Here is a 26,791-nt window from a genome sequence, read left to right on the forward strand (position 1 = left end):
TCGCCCGGCTTTTCTAATGCTCTTTGTACAGTCAGACCAAAACAAAAACTGTGAGTCGTAGGTACCTAGATGTATATAAATAAAGCCTGAAACCAAATGTCACGCTGTGGTAGGGGTATCTGCGGCTAGCCCCAAGCACGCCATCCCTGAGATGTAGCCTTAGAACAGCTGGCCTGAGAGGCTACTGCCAACCCAAGCCAAAACTAAACCCCCCATTTCCCCTCAGACAGCCCTGGTGGGTGAGGAAGGAGGAGGCGGGTGGGTGGTTGGGGCTCCTATGTCAGAGAGGGTGTCAGGGTATTGTGTTTCCAGGGCAGCCCAGCATGGGCACAGCTCAGACCTCACCTCCACGGACTGACACAGATTCTGTTCACCCTGCAGAGAGGCCTCAGCAACTTGGGGCTGCCACAGCCCCAGAGGGAGGAAACTGTGCCCCATTACACAGAAGGGCAGCCACAGCCCCTCCCTGGGTGTGGAGACAGAGCCCTCCGCTTGCCCGCCTGCCCCCTGTCCAGTCTGGGTCATCGGCACATGCAGGACAGGGAAGGGATTGGGGCGCTTGGATACAGAATTCAAGGAGGCGTTTGCTGTCAGGTGACGGCCCCGCCCCTGACCTTGATCCTTGGAAATTATTAGAAAATTATTAAATTTCTAATCCTTAATCCTCTGGGAGGCAGGCCCCCTCACTATGCCATCTCACTAAGTAAATTAAGAGAACAAGACTCAGAGACCTGAAGTTACTTGTCCTGGGACGTGCAGAGCCAAGGTTTGGTGGCCCTGGGCCACCGGCCTCCTGAGCTTCAGGTGACTGGCCTGGCGAGGACGCTGAGGCTGGGTTTATGGGCTGAGCTGGGGTCAAGGCTGTCCAGACTCCCTGGGCCACCTCGGGCTGGTCCCTCTTTCTCTAACCTCAGTTTCCTAGTCTGCGGGACTTACAAACTGCAGTGGCCAGGAGCATGGCAAGGCAGAGGAGCAGGGGGCGGCGGAGGGCGCAGTCGGGAGCCGGGGCCTGGGGTGAGCTGGAGAGCAGAGTCCACATCAGAGGGTGCTGTCATGAGCTTAAGGGATCACAGGCCCAGTGTAGCCTGATTCTTGAGTTTTTTAAGAGAAGCCAGAAATGTGACATGTATGTGACATCTGTAATTGCTAAATGTTGGGAATGAATTCAAGTTGCAAAACCTGTTGGAAGTCCAATGAAGCCTGCCTAAGTCCATGAGCCTGGGCTCCAGCTGGCCCTTCCTGACTCTGTCGGACACTGGAGATGCTCCCCAACACCTATCTACCCCTTTACAGCAATGAACCTCTGGTTTTTAGCCTGGCTCATGGCCCCCAGAATAGAAACATCACTCACAGCTTCTCTTGCAGCTAAGTGTGGCCACGTGACCGAGGTCTGGCCCATGAGCAGCAGCAGGAAGCAAGGCCAGCAACGTGGGATCACACCCTTAAAAGGAAGAGGTATGTCCGCCTTCCTGCCCCCCACCTGCTGACCATAATAAGGACAACATGTTGGTGGCCATGGGCCAGGATGAGGGCCACACCCTGGAGGGGGAGGAGCAGAAGAGGGAAGGGGCCGAGGTGCCTGGTGCCCTGGAGCCACCGTGCCTTCCCTGGGCATCCAGGGCATTCCACCATGGGAAAGCCAGGTCACTAGTTAACTGCTAGTGAAATCTTATTGCCACAGCCAAAATATTAGTAGACCTAGCACAGGCTCTTTAAAGGATCTTTTTCAGGGTTCAAAATGTATTATTTTTACTTATTTGGTTTTATGCGTGTGTGTATGTGTGTGTGTGTGTGTGTGTGTGTTACTTGGGATGGAACCCAGGGGTAGTCTACCTCCGAGTTATACCCCTAGCCTGATATTTTATTCTTTTTTTTTTTCTTTTTCAAAATAAGGTCTCACTAAGCCGGGCGTGGTGGCGCACGCTTGTAATCCCCGCGCTTGGGAGACAGAGACAGGAGGATCGCGCAGGTTCGAAGCCAGCCGTGCTGGCGTAAGAGACCCTGTTTCAAAAATATAAAATAGGTGAGGGAGTGTAGCCCGGAGGAAGAAGGGCTTCCAGGAACCCCAGTACCACCAAAAAAAAAAAAAAAAATAAGGTCTCACTAAGTTGCAGAGGGCTCATTAAGTAGCTGAGGCTACCCTTGAACATGATCCTCCTGTCTCAGCCTCTCAAGTACAGACTAGGATTTTGTGTGTGTGTGTGTGCTACTGGGGTTCCTGGAAACCCTTCTATTTCCAGGCTAACTCCCAGACCTATTTTTTTTTAATATTTTTATTTGGAAACAGGGTCTCTTAAGTCAGCGCGGCTGGCTTCGAACCTGCGCGATTCTCCTGTCTCCGCCTCCCAAGTGCGGGGATTACAAGCGTGCGCCACCACGCCTGGCCAGACTGGGTTTATAAGCGTGCGCCACCACACCTGGCCAAAATGTATTATTTTTAAATTTACTTATTTATTTTTACAATGCAGTAGATCCAACCCAGGACCCATGCACGCTAGGAAAGTACTTTATCAATAAGCCAGCCACACATTTAAAACCAGAATCTTCTACCCTTTCCGCTATCCCCTCCCATCTATCTAACCATTATTCAGGGAGGAAGACTGGGGCTCATAGAAGCGAAGAGTCTGTAATTCAACAAGAAAGCAGCCTCTAGCCAGGCATGGTGGTGCACGCTTATAATCCCAGTACTTGGGAAGCTGAGAAAGGAAGATGAGGGTTCGCAGCCAGCCTCAGCTACGTAGTGAGGCCCTCCGCAACTTTGTGAGACCGTTTCCAAATTAAGAATAAAAAGTCGGACTGGGGGTATAGCTTGGAGGTAGAATGCCCTGGGGTTCAATTCCCAGCACCACAAAGAAAAAGAAAGAAAGAAAGAAAGAAAGAAAGAAAGAAAGAAAGAAAGAAAGAAAGAAAGAAAGAAAGAAAGGAGAGAGACAGAGAGAGAAAGCAGCCTCTCAAGTGCAGACACAGCACAAACAGCCCTCCACCCCATACAAAGCCACAAAGGACTCAATGGCCGGGAAGGAAGGGGCTACTGGGTTGGGGACAATTCCATCCAGGCCCTCTCAGGAGCCACTATGTGATAGGCAAGGCCTCCAATGAATCCCAGATTGGTACCCTTACCCTGCTATTCCTTTACTGTCTGTCCTCCCACCCAGCCCGCTCTTCCCCAGGCTGAAGAGGCCTTCAGAACACTGCTGTGTCTTCATCTCACAGCTGCTGTGTGACCTCTGGCAAGTCAGTGCCCTCTCTGGGCTCCTTGCCATGTAAGCAAGGCCTTGCTCTGCAGTCTTAGATTCGATTGGTTTGGGAAAGTGCCCAGCGTTAGTCATTTTACTGAAAGTCCTCCCCACTAGGTGATTCCAGGGGCCAGGCAGCTGAAGGAAGGTGCTTTCTTCCCAAGTGTTTTTCGGGTGCGGTGCCAGCCCTCCACCGGCCTCAGGCACTGTCTAGGCCTTTCTCCGGGAGATGTCAGGGTGTGGGGGAAGTGATCTGGAAGCCTAGCTGTGCACAGGCCCCTGCGGGTCAAAGTCCAGGCCCAAGAGTGATAGAGAATAAAGCCTTGGGCTGGCAAACAGCAGGAGTGGCACCTGCCGCTCTCCAAACACTCCCCTGAGAGCAGGACTCAGGCTGGGCCGCACCACGCCACGAGGAGCCTCTGTCTCCCTGTGGGCCAGGAGTGCACCGCACACAGGCCCAGGTGGGCCAGGGCGCGCCACCAAACAGCCTGGCCTTCCAGCCACACAGACAGGGTTTCCCCTCCACACCCAGCTTGCAGTGACCTTGGGCAAGCCCGTTCTTGACCTTGAGCCTCAATAGGTCTGGGGTGGGCAAAGAGGCTGCAAAGTGTGTGCAGCCCGGGTCCAGGCTGGAGCCTGTGCAGCGAGAGGTTTGTTATTTAGAAGCAACAGAACAGGAAGAGAGAAAGAAAAGATAAGCTCATTTTTCTGTTTGTTTTTCTTTTTTAGTGCTTGCAGAAGTCAAAAGATAATGTCCAAAGTTAATAAATCAAGAAAAAGCAGGATAAGCATGTTATTTATGGCTCTGGAGGTAACGGCCACATAAACTAAAACTGTTAGAGGTGGTTGCCCCATGGGGGGTTGTAGGAGACAGGTTCTTCGTTGTAAGTCTTCCCACCCGCCCCCAGTATATGTTTTTTTTAATGTTTGTTGAGCAGAAGTTATTTATTTAAAAGTGACTTGGCAGCCGGGCGTGGTGGCGCATGCTTGTAATCCCTGCACCTGGGAGGCGGAGACAGGAGGATCGCGCAGGTTCGAAGCCAGCCGCGCTGACTTAAGAGACCCTGTTTCCAAATAAAAATATATATTAAAAATAAAAAAGGTCTGGGAGTGTAGCCTGGAGGTAGAAGGGTTTCCAGGAACCCCAGGACCACCAAAAAATAAAAGTAAAAATAAATAAATAAATAAATAAATAAATAAATAAAACAAAAGTGACTTGGCCTCTCTACTGTTGACTTGAGAAGTCGCTAGTATTAACATAAGTATTTGGGGGCTGAGGCTGGGGTTGTAGGCAGGTGACAGGGTCAAATCTTGCTCTGTAATTTATAAGCTGTGGCACCTTGGGCAACGCAGTCAACCACTCTGTGCCTCATCTATAAAATACTAATGTCATGCTCCAGTATACACAGCAATTTAACTGTAAAACATCATTATTACTGCTATAACTCATATATGCAATTGTTTTACAAAAGTAAAACTGGGCCAGGCACGATGGTGTAGGCCTGTAATCTCAGTACTTGGAAGGCTGAGAAAGGAAGATCCCAGTGTCCTCAGGAACTTAGTGCAAGCCCTCAGCGACTCAGAAAAATCCTATTTCAAAATCAAAACTTAAGCCGGGCGTGGTGGCGCACGCTTGTAATCCCAGCACTTGGGAGGCTGAGACAGGAGGATCGCACAGGTTCGAAGCCAGCCTCAGCTGCTGAGTGAGGCTCTCAGCAACTTAGTGAGACTCTGTTTCCAAATAAATTATAAAATAGGGTTGGGGGTATAGCCCGGGGGTAGAATGCCTCTGGGTTCCATCCCCAGTACCGAAGAAAAATTAAAATAAAAACTTCAGCTGGTTGTGATGGCACACACTTGTAATCCCAGCATTCAGGAGGCTGAGACTGGAGGATGGCGGTTCTCAGACAGCCTCAGCTACTTAGAGAGGCCCCTTGCAACTCAATGAGACACTGTTTCCAAAAATAAAAAGACTAAAAAAAAAAAAAAAAAAAATAGGACCAGGGGTGTAGCTTGGAGGTAGAATGCCCCTGGGTTCCATCCCAGGTACAGCAAAAAAAAAAATTTTTTTTTGAGGGGTTAGGGGTATAGCTCAGAGGTAGAATGCCCCTGGGCCAACGCCCAGTACTATAAATAAATAAATAAATAAATAAATAAATAAATAAATTTAGCTGCATATAGTAGTACATGCCTGTAATCCTAGTTCTCAGGAGGCTCGCAGGTTTGAGGCCAATCTCAACAATTTAGCGAGACTTTATTTCAAAATTAAAAAAAAAAAAAGATTAAAAGTGTTGAGATACAGCTTAGAGGTAGAATGCACCCAGGTTCAATCCCCAATAACAAAAAAATAAATAAAATAAAATTAGTATGCCACACGAGCATTTCCGCATCTTCCTCTCTCTTGCCAGGATCTAATAGCTATCCTCCCAGGCCAGCACATACAGTTCTGTTCCATTCTTTTTAATCGATGCAAGACTTCTCTTGCACAGAATGTAAAATTGTTTAGAAAAGTCAAGCGGTTTCGACTTATAGTATAATATGCTTTGCAGTAACCGATGTTATACTGGGGAGCATATGTTTATCAATTTATAATAAATTCCTAAAAAGAGATTTCTGGGCCATAGAATTTGTGCAATTAAATATTTTGCTGGTAAACCTTAAAAAGCAGTGCCAGTTTAGAGTTCCACCAGTGCCACAGGAAGGCTTCCCTTGCTCCATACCCAGGTATTTTTTTTTAAAGTTTTGCCTCTCTAATTAAAACAATGATCTCATTGTTTTAAAGTACCCGTCTCTAATTATGAGCGCAACCGAACATCTTTTCATAACTTCATCATCCTTTTTAATTTCTTCTGCAAAACAAATATTTATATCCTTTACTCATTTTTAATTGGACTTTTTAGAATTTTTCTACAGACTTATAGGACCTCTTTGCACATTAAAAAAAATTTAATTATTTAATAGGTATGAGACAAACATTTCCCCCTGGTCTCCTATATGCTATTTAAGGAAATTCTTAATGTATCTTTATTCATCGAAAAGTTTCACATTATTTTATAGCCAAATACAATATTTCCTTATGATTTCTTGTTTTCATGACTTACTTTAAAAGGTTTTTTGCTACCAGGCATGGTGGCGCATGCCTGCAATCCCAATACTTGGAAGCTGAAGCAGAAGGACGCCAGAGTTGAGGCCAGCCTCAGCAACTTTGTGAGGCCCACAGCAGCTTAGTGACACCCTGTTTCAAACTAAAAAAATAAAACAGGGCTGAAGTATAGCTCAAAAGTAAAATGTCCCTGGGTTCACTACCCAGTATCACACCAAAAAAAATAATAATAATAATAAAAGACTTCTTCTGATTAGAATTTATTTTCAAATTCTCCTATATTTTCATGAATACTTTTATAGTTTTAGTTCTTGTTTAACATTTAATCCATCTGTCTTTAATCCGGCTGAAGTGCTGATGTACGTATACCCGGTGTGAGGTAGGGATCTAATTTTATTTGCTTCTAAATAGTCAACCAGTTGTCCCAACACCACCTATTGATTAGTCCACCCTTTCCTGTCTAATCTGTGATGTCTCTTTGCCAAACACACCTCCCTGGCATTTCACGCATCTTTCTTGTGGTTGACACTGACAGAAGTCTGCAAATGTTGGCTTTAAGAGCCGCAAAATGACGGCTGAGTGCAAACGAGTGCAGAACAGAGCACGGCAGAGCACGAGGCTCAGAACTCAGCTAGAGATGAGCATCCGTGGCCTTGGCTTTGACTGTACGTCCAAATCAGCCTTATTTGCCTAAAATAAAAATTTCTACATTTTACATTTACAGGCTTGACAGCTTGGAAAACGTGTACACTTGTGCGTGTGCCAAACATCCTGATCAAGCTATGGAGCGTTTCCATCTTTCTTGAGAGTCCCTGCAGCCTCTTTGCAGTCAGTGCCTCCTCTACTTCTGTCCCAGGCAGCTATGATTAACTTTCAACCATATGTATGTATGCAGCACATTGATAACATTTTGGAGAAATAAATAGCCCAGCTGCAGCAATTGCCCGTTGGCTCAGGAGGAAGGCCAGCTTCCCCCAGGGGAAGGAACTTCTTCTCGTGGGGCTGATAGGCACCTGCGTGAGCCCAAGGATAACCCAACCCAGATCCTCCACTTCAGGCAGCCACATTCCGTTCTGGCCATTTTTCTAAGTTTAGACTTCATATCTGCCAAATATTTACCTATTATTTTCTTTTAGATGGGTTGGTCAATTTATATTTAATTTAAAGTAATTTCTTTTTTCTTTTCTTTTCTTTTCTTTTTTTTTTTTTTTTTTTTTTTTTTTTTTTTTTTTTTGCGGGTCTGGGATTGAAACCCAGAGGCATTTGACCTCCGATCTACACCCCCAGCCCTATTTTTTATTCTTTATTTCGAAACCGGTCTCACTGAGTTGCAGAGGGCCTCACTAAGTAGCTGAGGCTGTCCATGAACCGCGATTCTCCAGGTCTCAGCCTCCCCAATGCTGGGATTACAAGCGTGTGCCACCACGCCCAGCTTAAATATTTCTTTTTTAAAAATATTTCTTTTTAAAAAAAAGAAAAAAATTTCTTTTTTGTTTAAATCACAATATCTCTGCATTAAGTGACCAGGGGTACATGTCACCACTTATGAAGTGTTCATTGATATTACATGGTCAAATGATACTGGAATATAAAATTAATTATCAAATAATACTAATTTAGCATCAAATGATTCTAAAATTAAAAATGAATCTCCTGACTGGGGGTATAGCTCAATGGCAGAAAACTTGCCTAGTGTGTGCAAGACCTTAGGTTGGATCCCCACACCTCAAAAGAAATTAATTAATCCTCTGTGGATTAATTAATTAATCTTCTGTGTCCACCTAAAATCTGCAGAGGACAGCCACAGACATAGGAGAGGGAAGTAAGCCACAGAAGAAAGACTTGGAACTTTTTTTTTTTTTTTTTTTTTGGTGGCACTGGGGATGGAACCCTTCTACCTCCAGGCTACACTCCCAGACCTATTTTATATTTTATTTGGAAACAGGGTCTCTTAAACCAGTGCGGCTGGCTTCCAACCTGCGCGATCCTCCTGTCTCAGCCTCCCAAGCGCGGGGATTACAAGCGTGCACCACCACGCCCGGCTCACTTGGAACTTTTGGGTGGTGCACAGAGACTGGTACACAGGTGGGCATGAGGAAGCCTGCGGGCCGGCCAGCCTCCTCAGTCTAAAGGACTGAGAATTCCTTTCATGCTAAAGCAGCAGGTTGTTGGAGGAACAGACCTGAGTCCACAAGCTTCCTCCTGCAAAGAAAACAGCTCCTTAGCTTCTAAGATCTGGGCCCTTCCAGCTATAAAAGGAAACAGAGTGAGTTTTGAGGGGCCACTCAAGGGGAAATACATTTAGAGACAGACAGATTAGGGTCAGTTTCTACTTAGTTCTGTGCTCTATGTGAGCCTGTTTTCTCATCTGTAAAATGGGCATGATACTAGTACCTTGCTGGAAGGACTGAGAGACGGGTGCATAAAGCACTCTGCTTGGGCCAGAGTTGACTTTCTTGAAACGGCATCCAGCTGCCTTTCATTGCTGCTGGGATCTTGAAGGATGCAAACCCCGGGATATTCGCTTTTACCAGAATGTCTAGTGGTTAATAAGATCAGTCCTCGCTGAAAGAGTGGCTCTGATGATCTCCGGTTTTATTAATTAATTGCTCATTGAAGGCTTCATGTTTTGCTAATGAGAACAATGAACTGCCTGCAGCCTGGGATCCCTAATTAAATAACTGAAATGGGGGTTGGCTGGAGGCAGGATGTGTGGGGGCCTGTGGCCCACAGCACCCGCTCCAGAGCATCCTCCACCACACCCTGCCCTGCTCTGGCTGCAAGGATCGGGAACTGCCCCCTCCCCTGGGCCTAGCAGAGATAGGCAGGGGACGCGGGTGGCCTGGAGTTCCTTCTGCCCTGCCAGGCCCTGGGTGAGCGAGCTACAGGAATCCTGCCCACCCCGCGCAGTGTCTGAGCTGCTCTCTCCAGGCACGGGCAGGCAGTATGTGGTGGACTCCCGCCCCAGTGCTCACATCCCTGCTGCCTCTTCTGGGGTGGGGACAGGTGGAGAGCAGGGCTGTCACAGGAGAGGCCGTCACATCTGTCCTGATGGCCAGGGCCCTTGAGACTGACCCACGCTGTCCCTTTACATGGAGGCCCAGAGAGGAGCAAGGGCTGGCTTGAGACCGGCTCCCAGGGTGCTGCTCTGCTCGGGGTCGGGGGGCAGGAACTGCAGGGCCCGGGGGCCCTGAAAGGAAGGCCTGCCCACCCCAGGCTGTCCAGCCCAAACAGAGCTACAAATTCTCACCCTGCGTTCTCATCTACCACTCCCTGTGGGAAGCTGCCACCCCGAGCCAGATGTGGGGTAACACCTGCTAAGTGCTATGGGCGTGGTGCCAGCGAGGCCCTCCGCGCTCAGGCTTGTGGGTTCGGCCAGCAGTCTCACGTCGGCAGCAGCTGCTCAGCCCCCAGCCCTTCAAGGGTCCAGGCTCGTCAGCCACCGTGACCTCCTAATCTCTCAGCACAGGCCCTGGGGCTTGGTCATAACACCTTGCCAAGGGTCAGGTGGAGCTGGAGGCAGGCAGGGGGATGACTGGTCCTTCCTGTTAGTCCACCAGTGGGGAAACTGAGGCCCAGAAAAGAACAGTCCAGGCTGCAGTGACACAGTATCCGAGGTGGCAGACTTGGGGCTAGAACCCTGGAGTCCTGCTTCCAGGCCAGGAGCCAGTGGCCTGCTGCACAGCCTCTCTGGAGCTCAGCTTCTCATCTAGAAAACGAAGGGGTTGCCCTAGATGACGACAGCAGGCATACCGTGTTCCCGGTTCCACTAGGCCTATGGTTACCTGAGACAGTCTTAACCATCCAGGGAGTTTTTGGATTTTAGCACTGGGGAGTAAACCCAGGGCATTCTACCTCTGAGCTACTTCTTATTTGCAAACAGCATCTTACAAAGTTGCTGAAGGTCTTGCAAAGTCCCTGAGGCTGGCTTTGAACCTGAAGCCTTCCATCTCAGCCTCCCAAGCACCCAGAAACCGTCCAGCTTTTTTGTTTTTGCAGTACTAGGGATGGAACCCAGGAGCATTCTACCTCCGAGCTACATTCCGCAGCCCCATTTTTTTTTTTGTTTGCAGGTCTGGAGATGGAACCCAGGGCATTCGACCTCTGAGCTACAGCCCCTGCCCTATTTTTTATTCTTTATTTTGAAACAGGGTCTCACTGAGTTGCAGAGGGCCTCACTAAGTAGCTGAAGCTGTCCGTGAACTGCGATCCTCCGGTCTCAACCTCCCAAATGATGGTATTACAAACGTGTGCCACCACGCCTGGCTCCCATTTTTATTTATTTATTTATTTATTTATTATTTTATTATTTATTTTATTTATTTATTTATTTATTGTTTATTTATCTATTTTGCCGGTCTGGGAATAGAATCCAGGGACATTTGACCTCCAAGCCACATCCCCTGCCCTATCTTTATTCTTTATTTTGAAACAGGGTCTCACTATGTTGCAGAGGGCCTCACTAAGTAGCTGAGGCTATCCGTGAACCGTGATCCTCCAGTTTCAGCCTCCCGAATGCTGGGATTACAAGCATGCGCCACCACGCCCGGCTATATTCTTTATTTTTGAAACAGGGTCTCACTGAGTTGCAAAAGGCCTCACTAAGTAGCCGAGGCTGCCCGTGAACCACGATCCTCCTGTCTCAGCCTCCCAAATGCTGGGATTAAAAACGTGTGCCACCACGACCGGCAACCATCCAGTTAAAAAAAAAAAAAAAAAAAAAAAACAGATTTTATTGTGCTTATGATGGACCAGCTCTCTCTTATGAACATCACAATTATTAATTTGTGTACTCTCCCAGCCACTCTGTAAGCTAATGCCAACTATGAGCATTCCCTAGAAACTGAGGCGTGGAGAGGTGGAGTACCTGTCCTGGGTCACACAGCCAGTACGTGGGGTAGCTGCGAATCCCACCTGGCCGGCATGGCTTCCGAGTCGCCATCAGCACCGGCCCCTGCTTCATAAGCCACGGAGGAGGAGGCAGGAGGGTGTCCGTGCATCCGCCCGGGGCCAGGAGAGGCCACTGAGGGAGGTGCTTCACTTTCCTGCCTCTTGGAAGGAAAGGAGTCTGCCGTCTCTGACGCTCTCTGACTTCCAGTCTGCCATACCTAACTGGCTTCTGCTCACACCACCGGAGGACACATCGCCCTTGTCGCACATGGGCGTGGGACAAGTGGCAAGCAGGACATGGGTGCAGACCAGGGTCATTAAGAGACCGTTCTCCTTTATGGGACACCACACGAAATGGGCACTTGATGAACCTGGTGCCTCAGAGCCTCAAACCCGCAGACTTTAAAACTGACCTCAAGACTCCCGTCTGCAGCGATGGCGGACTTCCTCTTACACGCTGAGTAAAGCGAGTTAGTGGTGAAGGGCAAGGGGGATGGAGAACCAGCAGGCTACGTTGAGGAAGAAACTCAAAGCCAGAGAAATGCGTGTGTAATGAAGCTGTCAGTGAAGCCGCGTGCGTGTAAGGGACCTGCAGACACACACTTGGGCTTAGGTTTGGGGCCTTCAGGGGAGCAGGACCAAAGGCAAGTCCCAGAGTCAAAGGAGAGTGGTAGAGCAGACCCCCACCACGCAGGTGGGCCCCCTCAGGCGAAGGGTGAACAGAGCTAATGCACGCCCTCTCCCCCAGCCCCAGAAAGCTGCTGGGTACGAGAGGAGTGGAGGCAAGCGGAAGGGGAAGGAGCCATTCTGAGAAATGGTGGCCACAAACCTCTCAGCACCTCACCGCCATGGCCTGCGGCAGCCAAGAACCTCAAGATGTGTGCTTAGTCTGAATGTTTCCACTGGTAAGTGGCCCAGCTCCTAACAGAAACAAAGACAAAGTTACGGGGTACGACATCCATCCCAGGCCTCCAGGGAACCCCCAGGAATCATTTTTCAAAGCCAATAACTAGGCCAAGTGTGGACTGGCGTGGCCCTGTAATTCCAATACTTGGGAGGCTGAGACTGGAGGATCACAGGTTGGAGGACAGCCTCAGCAACCTAACAAGACTCTAAGCAACTTAGAGAGACCTTTTTTCAAAATAAGAAATAAACCAGGCATGGTGGCGCACGATTGTAATCCCCGCGCTTGGGAAGCAGAGACAGGAGGATCACGCAGGTTCGAAGCCAGCCGCGCGCTGGCTTAGGAGACCCTGTTTCCAAATAAAAATGTAAAAATAGGTCTGGGAGTGTAGCCCAGAGGTAGAAGGGCTTCCAGGAACCTCAGTACCACCAAAAAAAAAAAAAAAAGAAACTTAAAAAAAAATTAAAATAAGAAAAGGTCTGGAAGTATAGCTCAGATATGAAATGCCCTTGGGTTCAGTCCCCAATGCCACACACACACACACACACACACACACAAAAAAAAAAAAAAAAAAAAAACAATAGCAAAAAAGAAGAAGGAGGAGGAGGAGGAGGAGGAGGAATTAAAATCAGACAGAGAAGCCAGGCCTGGTGGTGGACGCTTGTAATCCCAGTACTTGAGAGGCTGAGACAGTAGGATCACAGGCTCGTGAACAGCCTCGGCTACTTAATGGGGCTCTCCAAACTTGGTGAGACCCTGTTTCAAAATAAAGAATAAAAAAATGGGGCTAGGGATGTAGCTTGGAGATAGAATGCCCCTGGGTTCAATCCCCAGTATTGCCAAAATAAATAAATAAAAGAAAACCAGCCAGAGGAAAAAGATGATTCCCTTTCCAGGAAAGGGCAATTGGACTTGAGGGTCATTCTCAGCAGCAACAGGGAAGCCCGAGGACCTTGAAAAGAAACCTTCAGTGTCCTGAAACTCAATGACTGCCAGCCTAGAATCTCTAGTGAGCCCAAATATTTTTCAAGAATGAAGACAAAACAAAGACACTTTCTGGCAAATAAAAACTGAGAGAGCTTATCGCCAGTAAACCCTCCCTAAAGAAAATTCTAAAACACATACTTGAGGCAGAAAAAAGTGATCTAGAAGGAGGAACAGGGGTGAAAAGAGAAAGAAAGAGAGAGGGGAAGAAGGAGAGGAAAAAATAGGGAACAGAGCCGGTGTGGTGGCGCATGCCTATAATCCCAGTTCTTGGGAGGCTGAGACAGGAGTATCACAGGTTCAAGGCCAGCCTCAGCAACTTAGAGAAGCTAGACTCTCCGCAACTTAATGAAACCCTGTTTCAAACTAAAAATAAAATAGGGCTGGGGCTGTAGCTCAGAGGTAGAATGCCCCTGGGTTCAACCCCCAATACCACAAAAAAATAGGGGGCAGAGAAAGTAATAAACATGTGGAAAAATCTGCACAAACATGGGCTATATAAAACAGTAATGACGCCGGGCATGGTGGCGCACGCTTGTAATCCCCGCGCTTGGGAGGCAGAGACAGGAGGATCGCGCAGGCTCGAAGCCAGCCGCGCTGGCGTAAGAGACCCTGTTTCCAAATTTTAAAGAAGTATAAAAATTGGTCTGGGAGTGTAGCCCGTAGGTAGAAGGGCTTCCAGGAAACCCAGTACCACCAAAAAAAAAAAAAGAAAGAAAGGAAAAGAAAAAGAAAAAGAAAGAAAGAAAAGAAAAGAAAACCAGTAATGATATCTCATAGTGCTTAAAATAAAATAAAAATACTGGACAAGATAACTCGTGAGCTGGGGATGGCTAGACTATAGCAGCAGCATCCTGGTCTCGGCGTGTTGCCCAGAGGAAGGTGCAGATTTCGCATTAGTTTTAGGCTTTGATAAGTTAAATGGGCACCTTCATTTCTAGAGTAACTACAAGGAATCGGCACACGACAGCCCCTAACACAAACCCAGGCCACACACCCTCAGCCGACAATAGTTAACTACATTTTAAAATAAGTATGAGAATTCAGACGAAGAAAGTGGCGTGAACTGGCTGCGGCCCACCAAGCCTAAAACATGGATTATCTGGCTCTTTTGGAGAAAAAGATGGCACTAAAGAAATACGAGCAGAGTATATAATTTCAAACAAGGTAAGGGAATAAAATAAAATGATAAAATATATGCAAATGATATGTATAGGCCAGGAAGAAGAGAAAAATAATAGGACGGGTAAGATGATGCAACTTAAGATAGTAGGTTTAAACTCTAAATATTTATATTTATATTAAGGATATAGTACATTTACTTTAAATATAAACGGGTGAAATGCTTCAGTTAAAAGTAAAATACTTCAGACTGGGTGGGGGAAATTATAGAAAGAGATTTTGGAGACAGGCATGGTGGCACACACCTGTAATCCCAGTACTTGGGAGGCTGAGAGAGGAGAATCGCGGGTTCGAGGCCAACTTCGGTACCTTCACGACACTCTCACCAACTTAGCAAGACCCTGTTTCAAATAAATAAATAAATAAATAAATAAATAAATAAATAAATAAATAAATAAATAAGGCTAGGGGAGTAGCCCAGAGGTAGAATGTCCCTGGGTTCTATCCTCAGAATCAAAAAGGGGAGAGAGAGAGAGAGAGAGGCTGATTCTGATTACAAAAAGAAATACATATTCAAAGTATAAGAAAAGGGAAAAGTTTAAAGATTAAAATTACTAGTAAGAATAGCGGGTGTGGTAGCACACGCTTATAATCCCAGCATTTGGGAGACTGAGACAGGAGCATTGTGGTTCACAGACAGCCTCAGCTACTACTTAGCGATGCCCTTTGCAACTCACATGAGACCCTGTTTCAAAATAAACCAGTGATTTAAAAAAAAAATAGGGCTGGGGGTGTAGCTAAGAGGAAGAATGTCCCTGGGTTCCATCCCCAGTACCGAAAATATATATATATATATATATATATATTGTAAAAAGAAAGCTGAGTACCTGCCTAAAACTCAGTCCTTGGGAAGCTGAGACAGAAGGACTCAGGTTCTTCCAGCCTTGGCAACTTAGCAAAGGCCTGTTTCAAAATACAAAATATAAAAGTCTAGTGTATCTCAGAGACAGAAAGATAGGGAAGGAAATTCGCCAAGTGCCATGTGCATGTGTGTTTATATCGCTTTGAATCTCACTACGATGTAAAATGCCCGTGGCTTCAATCCCCAGTAACACATGCACGCACACACGCACGCGCACACACACACAGAAAGACAAAATAGAATCACCAGAAGCAGCAATAATAATAAAAGCTCATTTTTATTAGAAAGACATGACAATATTAAATGTGTACCTATAACATAAATGCAAATTATATGCAGCAAAACTTAATAAGATCATATGAAAAATAATGGATTTTGAGAAACCTTTTTCAAATGATAAAAAAGGAGATTAAATAATAGAGAAGATTTGAAGGACTCAATAAACTGAACTTAATGAACATATATAATACACGATGTACCATAACTTTACAAAGTACCTTTTAAGCACTCCCAGAACACTTGTAAATATGGCTCATATTCTAGGCCACCGAGCATATCTCAACAAATTGCAAGGGATTTAAATCATTCGTATAATTGTGGAGGACAGAGATAGAAAGAGAACAAACAGAGGAGAGGATCTTACATAGTCTGCCAAGCCACCCTCCCAGCGATCCCTCCTTAGCAACCAAACCTGATTCTAACAATGCTATCTTGTTTCCCTGGGGCCTGGGGGGACATTCTAAATCCAAACCATTACAAATATATGCCTATCGTGGACATATATTTCCCATATATATGTATTTAAAATGCAATTATTATTATGAAATATAGCAGTAATATATGCATGTGTATCAGATATGTTTTAATAAAATATAGTATGTTTGATATACTGTTGAGTAACTAAACATAATAAACAGTTGATTCACACACAAAAAAAATCATTCGTATAATGCTCTTCTAGCCACAAGATAATTAAGATGGAAAACAATAAAAAATAAACTAGAAAATCCCCATTTATTTGGAGTGTGTGTGTGTGTGTGTGTGTGTGTGTGTGTGTGTGTGTGTGTGTTTCTGGGAATTTAACTCAGAGGCATTCTACCTCTGAGCTACACTGAGCCCTACTTTTTTATTTTTTCTTTTGAAACAGGGTCTTGCTAGGTTGATGAGAATCTTGCTGCTTCTTCAAACTGTCCTCAAACCTGTAAACCTCCTGTCTCAGCCTCCCAAGTGCTGGGATTACACGTGTGAGCCACCATGCCTGGCTTATTTTGAGGGTACACTTGTCTATAAGATATGGGTCAAAGAAGTCATAATTAAAAAGTAAAAATATATTTTCTTTCTTTCTTTCTTTCTTTCTTCTTCTTTCTTTCTTTCTTTACTTGTTTGTTTGTTTTGTGATACTGGGGATTGAACCCAGGGCATTCTACCTCTGAGCTACACCCCAGCCCTTTTTAGTTTCTATTTTTGGTTTGAATCAGATCTTACTAGGTTACTGAAAGTCTCACTACATGGCTGAGGCTGGCATTGACTCTACAATCCTCCTATCTCAGACACCCAAATACTGGGATTACAGGCGTGGACCGCCAGACCCAGCAAAACATAAAAATATTTTGATGTAAATAATAATAAAATATACCCCCAAACCTTCAGGAAATTCTTCTAGATTAATATCTATAAGTATATGGTATATTAGAAAAGAATAAAGGTTTAAAATTAGTGAGATCTATTTCAAGGAGTTAAAAAAAAGTAGTAAAAAGCCGGGTGTGGCGGCACACGCTTGTAATCCCCACGCTTGGGAGGCTGAGACAGGAGGATCGCATGAGTTCGAAGCCAGCCTCAGCTACTTAGTGAGGCTCTCAGCAACCTATTGCGACCCTGTTTCCAAATAAAGCATAAAAAAAAGGTCTAGGAGTATATAGCCTGGAGGTAGAAAAGCCCCTGGGTTCCACCCCTAGTACTACACACACACACACACACACACACACACACACACACACACACACCAGTAAAAGAAATTAAAAGGTTATATTATGAACAACTCTATGCCAATTAACTTAAAATTTTTTTTTGCATGTATGGTACTGGGAATTGAACTCAGGGGCATTCTACCTCTGAGCTACACTCCCAGCCCTATTTTATTTTTTATTTGAAAACAGGGTTTGTCTCGCTAGACTGTGGAGGGCCTTTCTAAATTGCTGAGGCTGGCTGTGAACCTGCGGTCTTCCTGTCTCAGCCTCACAAGTACTGGGATTATAGTTATGCACCACCATGCCCAGCAATAAACTTATAGTTTATAGAAGTCCTAGTAAAGTCTTGTTTGCTTAAACTGACTTATGTATAAATAAAAATCCTGAAAAGTCCTATGCATTAAGGAACCTGTATTTCTAAATCTTCCTACTATGAAACTCAAGACCAGAAAGTTTCACTGGCAAATTCTACCAAACATTCTTAGAAGAAATAACACCATACTGGCCCAACCTTTCATGATTATGAGGCTAGTATAATCTTGACACTAAAACCCAACAAGAAACAAAAAATAATTATAGGCTATTCTGTTTCAAGAACACAAATGGAAGTTGGGTGTGGTGATGCATACTTGTAATCTCAGTACTTGGGAGGCTAAGATAGGAGGATAAGAGATTCGAGGACCACCTCAGCAAATAGTGAGACTCTCATCAACCTAGTGAAACCCTGTTTCTGTTACTCCCAGACCTATTTTTATATTTTATTTGTAAACAGGGTCTCACTAAGTTGCTGAGAGCCTCACTAAATAGCTGAGGCTGGCTTCGAACCTGTGCGATCCTTCTGTCTCAGCCTCCCAAGCGTGGGGATTACAAGCGTGCGCCACCACACCCGGCTTACCGGTGTTCTTTAACAGAGTAGGCAAGTCAAGCCAGGGCTCCAAAGGTGCTGGAAACACCCCCTGGCAGATGCAGGGGTGTAGAGTGCCTGCTGCCCTGTGCAGGCTGCCCATGGGCCCTGGGACCAGGGAGGGCGGCAGGAGTGGCCATCCCTGCCCTCTGGTGGTCACTGTAAGAATGATCACCCAGGACCCCTCAGGGAGCCGGGCAGGACACCCCAAGGAGACTCTGGACGCTGACCTCTATCAGAGTGCTCTCGGAACGCGCTGGGACAGTTTGCCGCGCCTATAGTGTGCTGGGCTCCAGCCAGGGGCCGCTCACCCCCTGGAGGGCCCACTCTCGGCCTAGCCCTGCTAGGGACTGCGCAGAGAGAGTTGCAGGGGAACATCGTGGATTCCTGACTAAGGGCAGCCCACGTCCACACATCGGTCACTGTGCCAGGCAGCGGGCCAGGCCACTCACGACTTTCACCCCAATCCTTGAAGTAGCAACTCGGACCACCTCCATTTTACAAAGTTCAAGGGGCCCCAAAAGCTGGCAAGCGAAGGGAAGAGCGGAGGGTGAGCCCAGGACCCCGTCTTGTATACCTGCTTCCTGCCTCCCTCAAGGCCTCTCCCTTCCGGCCTCCCTCAAGGGTGGGCGAACCTGGGTGTCCCCAGGATGGACGCGCACACACAGCCCTGTCACCACCGAAATCGCTGTCTCGTGGGCTCTCTCCACCCCTCACGATTCTGAGGAAAACAGAGCCTGGTTGGGAGCTTGCCATCAGCACCCAGAAGCTGTGTGACCTTGGCAAGACACTTACCATTTCTGTGTTTGGGTTTCCTCTTGAGTGCTAGTACGAAACTAACTTACCTCACAGGCTGTTGTGGAAAGTAAATTAGCTAATATATTTAGAAACCATCTGGTACAGAGTAAGGATTTCCTCTTATTGTTATGAAAAAAATGGAGCTCAGAGAAGGAAAAGTTTGACTGCTCAAAAGTAGCAATTCCCAGCTTCCACAGTCTTTTGTCACCAAAAAAAAAAAAAAAAAAACCAACAGTGGAATTGTATCAACCTTCTTAGAAATAGGGCCAAGGCCTGGGGGGGCGCAGCTCAGTGGTAAAGCATTTGGCTTGTATGTGCAAGGCCCCGGGTTCTGTCCCCAGCACTGCAAAGAAAGAAAAATGGAAGAGGGGGAGAGAAGGATGGAGGGAGGCAGGGAGGGGAAAGAGAGAGAAGAGAGGGGAAAGAAGGAAGGAAAGAGAAAGAAAAAGAAAGAAATGAAATAAGGAAGAAAGAAAGAAAGGGGAAGAGATTGTGTTGTTTTGTTTCGTGGCAGTACTGGGGATTGAACTCAGGGACATCCTACCTCTGAGCTACATCCCCAGCTTGCTTGTTTTCTTTTGTTTTGTAACAGGGTCTCTCAAAGTTGCTGAGGGTGGTCTGGAAACTATAATCCTCCTGTCTCAGCCCCCCCTCCCACGTACTGGGATATTATACACATGTGCCACCACGCCTGGCTAGAAAGTTTTGTTTTTTTTTTCTTTAAGAAAGAACATTTGGTTTTACGCATAAAAACAAAGGTACTAAGCTATATGTGCTCTCTGGGACCTGGTTGTTTTCCCTGTGCCCCTGCATCCGGTTCATCTGTGCAATGGGTGGAATCTGCATTCCATTCATTTCCACAACTCCACAATATACCACTGTGTGAACACCCCAGTCCTCCAGCTATCCTTCCACTTGTGGAACTGAGCTAATATCCAGTGTTTCTGCAGCTCCAAGCAGTGCTATTAGGAACGTTCTAGTGAGTCTGTAGGTCCACGCTACGGCTTCCTCTTAGAATCTTGGGAGCAGAATAGCTGGGACATGGGTGCGCCAGAAGCTGATGAACAGGTTGACTTGCTCCTAGCACCAGCAGTTCTGTTTCTCATGGTTTCTGATTTGCCTCACTCCCCAAATAATTAACCAATGAAGTCAGCCTTGTCTGGAAGGAGAATAATAGGAAACATCAAAGAGCAACAGCAGTCATGCAGGCTCCGAATCAGTCATCTTTCCTCAGGCTTACAGGAACCAGGAATCTGGAACACTTGGTGATTCATCAACATCAAAACCATACCTAGCCAGTTGTGGTGGCCCACGCCTGTAATCCCAGTACTTGAAAGGTTAAGATAGGAGGACTGCAGGTTCGAGGTCAGCCTCGGAAACTTAGCAAGATAGTCAGGAACTAAGTCGAGACTCTGCTTCAAAATAAAAAAGGGCGTGGTGGCGCATGCTTGTAATCCCCGCGCTTGGGAGGCAGAGACAGGAGGATCGCGCAGGTTCGAAGCCAGCCGCGCGCGCTGGCTTAGGAGACCCTGTTTCCAAATAAAAATGTAAAAGTAGGTCTGGGAGTGTAGACCGGAGGTAGAAGGGCTTCCAGGAACCCCAGTACCACCACCAAAAATAATAATAATAATAATAATAATAATAAATAAAAATAATAAAAAATAAATTTAAAAAGGGCTACAGGTGAAGCCCAAAGGTAGAATGACCTTGAGTTTAATCCCCAGTAACCTCTACCAAAACAACACACACACACACACACACACACACACACAAGCATGCACACACATTTAGAGAGGTTATTACTGCAAAAATCAATGACCTGCCCACCTGGCTATGGCTAAAGTGAGACTCCCCAGAAGCCCATATACGCCTTTGCACCTGCGCCCCGGCTAGACGGGAGTCGAGCAGCAACCCTCCTTCTCCCACCTGCCAATTTGATGCCCGTTTTTCTCCTGTTGCTGTCTGTCAAGTCACTGGTTTCATTGGGCATCAGCGGCACCAGACTCTTCACAGTTATATCTCATCTGTACAAAGACATACCAGGCTTTTCCCAGATAGCTTGGGCACTGACACTCTCACCTGCAGGTGTGAGCATTCCTGTTGACCCACATCCTCAACAGCATTTAATAGTGCTGGCCTCTGTCCTTACCAACCACATGTGTAGAAGACACTGTCTCCTGGTGGCCTGGACCCCATGCACCTAAGCCCCAGTGGATACAGCATCTCTTTATGTTTTGGGGGCCATAACTGTTGCATCTTTGGTGAAATTACAGTTCATGAGAGGCTGGGACAGGAGGATCACAGGTTCAAAACCTGCTTCAGCAACTTAGACCCTACACAATTTAGCAAGACCCTGCTTCAAAATAAAATAGGGCCTGGGTGTAGTTCAAAGGTAGAATGCCCCTAGACTCAGTTCTACTCAAAAAAAAAAAAAGGAGAAGAATGAACTCTGTATTTGACATTTTGTAGAGCCAGCAGACAATCGATTTTTATAAGTAGTCTGTGAGTGCCGGAGGAGGCTCTGATATGCAGGGTTCGATTTCTGTCCATTAGACCCAGCTTGTTTCATCTTTTGCTCAAATTCTCTATATCTTGGCTAATTTCTTCAGCTTTTCTATCAATAATTAAAAGAAGCTTTTGAGAGGCTGAGATTGTAGCTAGGTAGGAGAGTGTTTGGGTATCAAGCACAAAGCCCTTGGTTCAATCTTCAGCTCTACTGAAAAATAGAAGGAAAGAAGGAAAGAAAGAAAAGGAAAGAAAGAAAGAAAGAAAGAAAGAAAGAAAGAATGAATGAATGAATTTGAAATATCCCATGGTGATAGTGAATTTCTCAGTTTCTCCCTATGTATTCAGTTTTAAAAGTCGAGTTTAGCCGGGCGTGGTGGTGCACGCTTGTAATCCCAGCATTCGGGAGGCTGAGACCAGAGGATCGCGGTTCGAGGACAGCCTCAGTTACTACTTAGTGCGGCCCTCTGCAACTCAGTGAGACCCGGTTTCAAAATAAAGAATAAAAAATAGGGCAGGGGGTGTAGCTCGGAGGTCAAAAGCCCCTGGCTTCCATCCCCAAACCCGCAAAAAAAAAAGGAAAAGAAATAAATAAAATAAAATAAATAAAAATTGAGTTTATTGAAGTAAATTTGCATACAACTAAATGTGTGTGTGTGTGTGTGTGTGTGTGTGTGTGTGTGTGTGTGTTTTACTGGAGATTGAACCCAGGAGCATTCTACCTCTTGAGCTACATCTAGAGCTCTATTTTATTTTTAATTTTAGAACAGGATCTCACTACATTGCTAAGATTCTCGCTAAGTTGCTGAGGCTAGCCTCAAACCTGCAATCTTCTTGTCTTGGCCTCCCAAATACTGGGTTTACAGGTGTATGCTACCAAGCCCTACCCAAAATATCTAATATTTCCATCCTACTTAAAAGCTTCCTCATCAGCTGGGCGTGGTGGCACATGCTTATAATGCCAGCATTCAGGAGGCTGAGACCTGAGGATCATGGTTCACTGACAGCCTCAGCTACTTAGTGAGGGAGGCCCTTTGCAACACAGTGAGACCCTGTTTCAAAAATAAAAAGACTAAAATAATAGGCCTGGGGGTGTAGCTCAGAGGTAGAATGCCCCTGGGTTCCATCTCCAGTACTGCAAAAAAAAAAAAAAAAACAACCTCCCTCATGCCGGGCATGGTGGTGCATGCCTGTAATCTTGGGAGGCTGAGAGGGGAAGATTGCCGGTTTGAGGCCAGCCTCAACAAGTAGGGAGACTCTCACCCCCCCTTGCAAGACTCTATTTCAAAATAAAAATAAAATATAGGGCTGGGGGTATAATGGGGTAAAATGCACCTGGGTTCAACCCCCAGTAACACATACACACACACACACACACACACACACACACACACACACACTCCCCTCATAAGCCTGAGAAACTCTACCTCAGCCAGGTAATCAAGACCAGCATCCACGGTGGCAGGTCCTGTCAACAGTGTGTCTCTTGATAGGATGTGAGAGGATCCGTTCATGTCTGGGGTCTTCCTCCCAAAATCCATGATGCCAGTCAAAGCATGAGGGAGGGTTTTTTTTATGACTCCATGTGTACATAAAATCTAGAAATCTAGAGTGGAAAATTCCACGGCTGCAGAAGGTAGATTATTAGTTGCGGAGGTCTGGGAAGAGAAAAGAATGGGGAGTTAAGGCTAATGAATTTGATATTTCTTTTTTTTTTTTTTTTTCAGTATTGGGGATGGAACCCAGGGACATTCTGCCTCCGAGCTACACCCCCAGCCCTATTTTGTGTGTGTGTGTGTGTGTGTGTGTGTGTGTGTGTGTGTGATACTGGGGGTGGAACCCAGGGGCTTTTCTACCTCCGGGCTATACTCCCAGACCTATTTTATATTTTATTTGGAAACAGGGTCTCACTGCGTTGCTGAGAGCCTCACTAAGCAGCTGAGGCTGTCTTTGAACCTGTGTGATCCTCCTGTCTCAGCCTCCCAAATGCTGGGATTACAAGCATGTACCACCATGCCCAGCTCGAGATTGATTTTTTTTTTTTTTTTTTTTGGTGGTACTGGGGTTCCTGGAAGCCCTTCTACCTCCGGGCTACACTCCCAGACCTATTTTTTATAGTTTTTTTATTTGGAAACAGGGTCTCTTAAGCCAGCGAGGCTGGCTCCAAACCAGCGCAATCCTCCTGTCTCCGCCTCCCAAGCGCGGGGATTACAAGCGTGCGCCACCACGCCCAGCTCAAGATTTCTTTTTTAAGTGAAGAAACTGTTTGGGAATTAAATACTTGTGATGGTTGTACATGTTTGTGACAATACTAAAAAATGATTGAATTGTAAGGGTTAACTTTATGGCATATGAATTATATCTGAGTAGAGCTGTTATTCTGTAGAATATTTCCATATAGGTGTGAGTGTGAAGATGTGTATTTATTTCCCCAAGTAAGTACCTAGGCGTAGGATTGCTGAGTCATAGGTTGGCATATACTTATAAGAATCTGCCAGATTCTTTTCCGAAGTGATCGTATCATCTCGTTTTCCCACCAGCAACATATGAAAGGTGCAATTGCTCCACGCCCGCGTTAGCACTCGGGGTAGACAATTTGGGATTTTGTTTTGTTTTGTTTATGCCGTTTCTTTAGGTTGTTAACTACTAGACATACAAAATACAATCACTGTAGTTTTGGTTTGTTTTTGTTTTGTTTTTGCGGCACTGGGGATGGAACCCAGGGGCATTCTACCTCCGAGCTACACCTCTAGCCCTATTTTTTATTCTTTATTTTGAAACAGGGTCTCCTTGAGCTGCAAAGGGCCTCACTAGGTAGCTGAGGCTGGCCACGAACTGTGATCCTCCTGTCTCAGCCTCCCAAATGCTGCGATTACAAGCGTGCGCCACCATGCCCGGCTTCAGTGTGTGTGTGTGTGTGTGTGTGTGTGTGTGTGTGTGTGTGTGTTTAAGAGAGACATAATATTTGCATATGTTTATGGATTACAGTGGGATAATTAAATACAAGCATATACAATGTGTAATAATCAGATCAGGATAAGAAGCTTTTCTACCTCTTCAGATATTACTCATTTTTATGTGCTGGTAATTTTGTATTTTTCTTTTCTAGTCATTTTGAAATATAACATAGGTTACTGTACCCAGTGGTTACTCCACTGTGCCATAGAAAACCAGAACTCATTCCTCCCCTCTGCACTGTGGAGCATTTGTGGCTTTAACCTTTTAAAGATGTTCATTGTCAGAGCCAGGTGCGGTGGCGCACGCTTGTAATCCCAGCATTCGGGAGGCTGAGACAGGAAGATCGCGGTTTGCGGCCAGCCTCAGCTACTTGGTGAGGCCCTGTGCAACTCAGTGAGACCCTGTTTCAAAATAAAGAATAAAAATAGGGCTGGGGATGTACCTCGGGGGTAGAATGCCCCTGGGTTCCATTCCCAGTACCACACACACACACAAAAAAAAAATGTTCAGTGTCTTTTCATATACTCTTTTTGTGTGTAAGTGGTACTGGGAGTTGAACCCATGGGCATTCTACCTCCAAGCTACACCCTAATCCCTATTTTTTATTCTTTATTTTGAAACAGGGTCTCACTAAGTTGTGGAGGACCTCACTAAATAGCTGAGGCTGGCCACGAACCGCAGTCCTCCTGTCTCAGCCTCCCAAGTACTTGCATTACCAGTGTGCACCACCATGCCCGGCTGCTCATTTTCTATCTATGTCCTTTCATTGGTGAAATGTCTGTTCAAATATCTTGTCTGTTTTCCATTGTTTTTTCTGCTTTCTTATTGTTACGTTGTGAGAGTTCTTTATATATTCTGGATACAAGTCCCTTGTCAGACATATTTTGCAAATTTTGCCTTCCAGCTGGTGCTTATCATTGCAGTTTCTTAGGAGTATCTTGAGAAGAGCCGAGATGCAGCCGTGCATGGTGGCACACTCCTGCAATCCCAGGGTTTGGGAGGCTGAGACAGTGGACCCCAGGTTTGGGGCCTCATGGTTAAGGACAAGCTCAGCAATTCAGCAAGACCCCGTTTCAAAGTGAAAAATAAAATAGGGCTGGGGACAGCTCAAAGGTAGGATGCCCCTCAGTTCAGCCCCAGGTACCAAAAAACAGAGATGCTTAACTTTAATAAAGTATCATTTATTAATTTTGGTATGCTTTTATGTCCTAATAAATTTTTGAAAATCATTATTATCCCCTTTTTCTTCTAAAAATTCTGTAATTGTCAATTTTATGTTTAGGTCTATGCATTGGGGTTTTTTTGTTTGTTTGTTTTTTTGTGTTTTTTGGGGGGTTTTTGTTTGGTGGTGGTGGTGGTGGTACTGGGGTTCCTGGAAGCCCTTCTACCTTCGGGCTACACTCCCAGACCTGTTTTATATTTTTATTTGGAAACAGGGTCTCTTAAGCCAGCGCAGCTGCCTTCGAACCAGCGTGATCCTCCTGTCTCTGCCTCCCAAGCACAGGGTGTCACCACGCCCAGCTAGGTCTATGCATTTTTTTTTTTTTTTTTTTTTTTGGTGGTACTGTGGTTCCTGGAAGCCCTTCTACCTGCGGGCTACACTCCCAGACCTATTTTATATTTTTGAAACAGAGTCTTTTACGCCAGCGCGGCTGGTTTTGAACCAGCGTGATCCTCCTGTCTCCGCCTCCCAAGCACAGGGATTACAAGCGTGCGCCACCACGCCCGGCCTCTATGCATTATTTAAAGTGAGTATTTAGGCCCCAGTCACTGAGCTGCTGCCGAGGATTCAGCAGCCTCCTCCTCAAGCCCCACATGTCCCCGTCCTCCGGCCCCCGCCCACCTTCTCCCGCAGCCGCCTTCCGCAGGCCATTTCCACCAAGGAAAAGGAATCACATCGTAAGTCCGCTCTCCAGAACCCTTTCAATCCCTCCACTCTTTCAATCCCTCCGCTGATGCATGTGAGGGTGATGACCTGCTTCCTGCTGGCACTGATTCTTACATTCTTACATCCACATAAGAATTCAACAGAGAAATGGCAGGAAGGCCCTTACTACTGTCCAAGGGATGGCTGATGATTACGATAAAAAGAAACTAGTGACGCTGGGCGTGTAATGCCAGCATTTGGGAAACGGAGACAGGAAGATCTGTTAGCGAACAGCCTCAGCTACTTAGTGAGGCCGTTTGCAACTCAGTGAGACCCTGTTTCAAAAATAAAAGAATAAAAAAATATGGCTGGGAGTGTAGCTCGTAGGTAGAATGTCCCTGGGTTCCATTCCAAGTACTGAAGAAAAGAAAGAAAGGAAGGAACGAAGGAATGAAGGAAGAAACTAGTGAAGACATTTAAGAAAATATTTGCCTTCACTAGTACTGTAATTGAGCATCCAGAATATGGAGAAGTAATTCAGCTACAGGGGGACCAGCGCAAAAACACGTGCCAGTTCCCGGTAGAGACTGAACTGGCTAAGAACTATCAGCTGAAGGCTCGTGGGTTTTAA

At 46.0% G+C, this 26,791-nt stretch overlaps 1 pseudogene across 1 annotated transcript; it reads left to right on the top strand.

The window, feature by feature from the left end:
- Window positions 1–1,503: 1,503 nt before the first annotated feature.
- Window positions 1,504–26,791, top strand: LOC308268376 (annotated as a pseudogene). Its single transcript has 6 exons — window positions 1,504–1,598; window positions 3,156–3,234; window positions 11,399–11,515; window positions 11,663–11,699; window positions 26,210–26,384; window positions 26,621–26,791. The product of its transcript is annotated as an uncharacterized misc_RNA (transcript).

This window comes from Muscardinus avellanarius (assembly GCF_963383645.1).
Source record: "Muscardinus avellanarius genome assembly, chromosome: 10".
NCBI lineage: Eukaryota > Metazoa > Chordata > Mammalia > Rodentia > Gliridae > Muscardinus > Muscardinus avellanarius.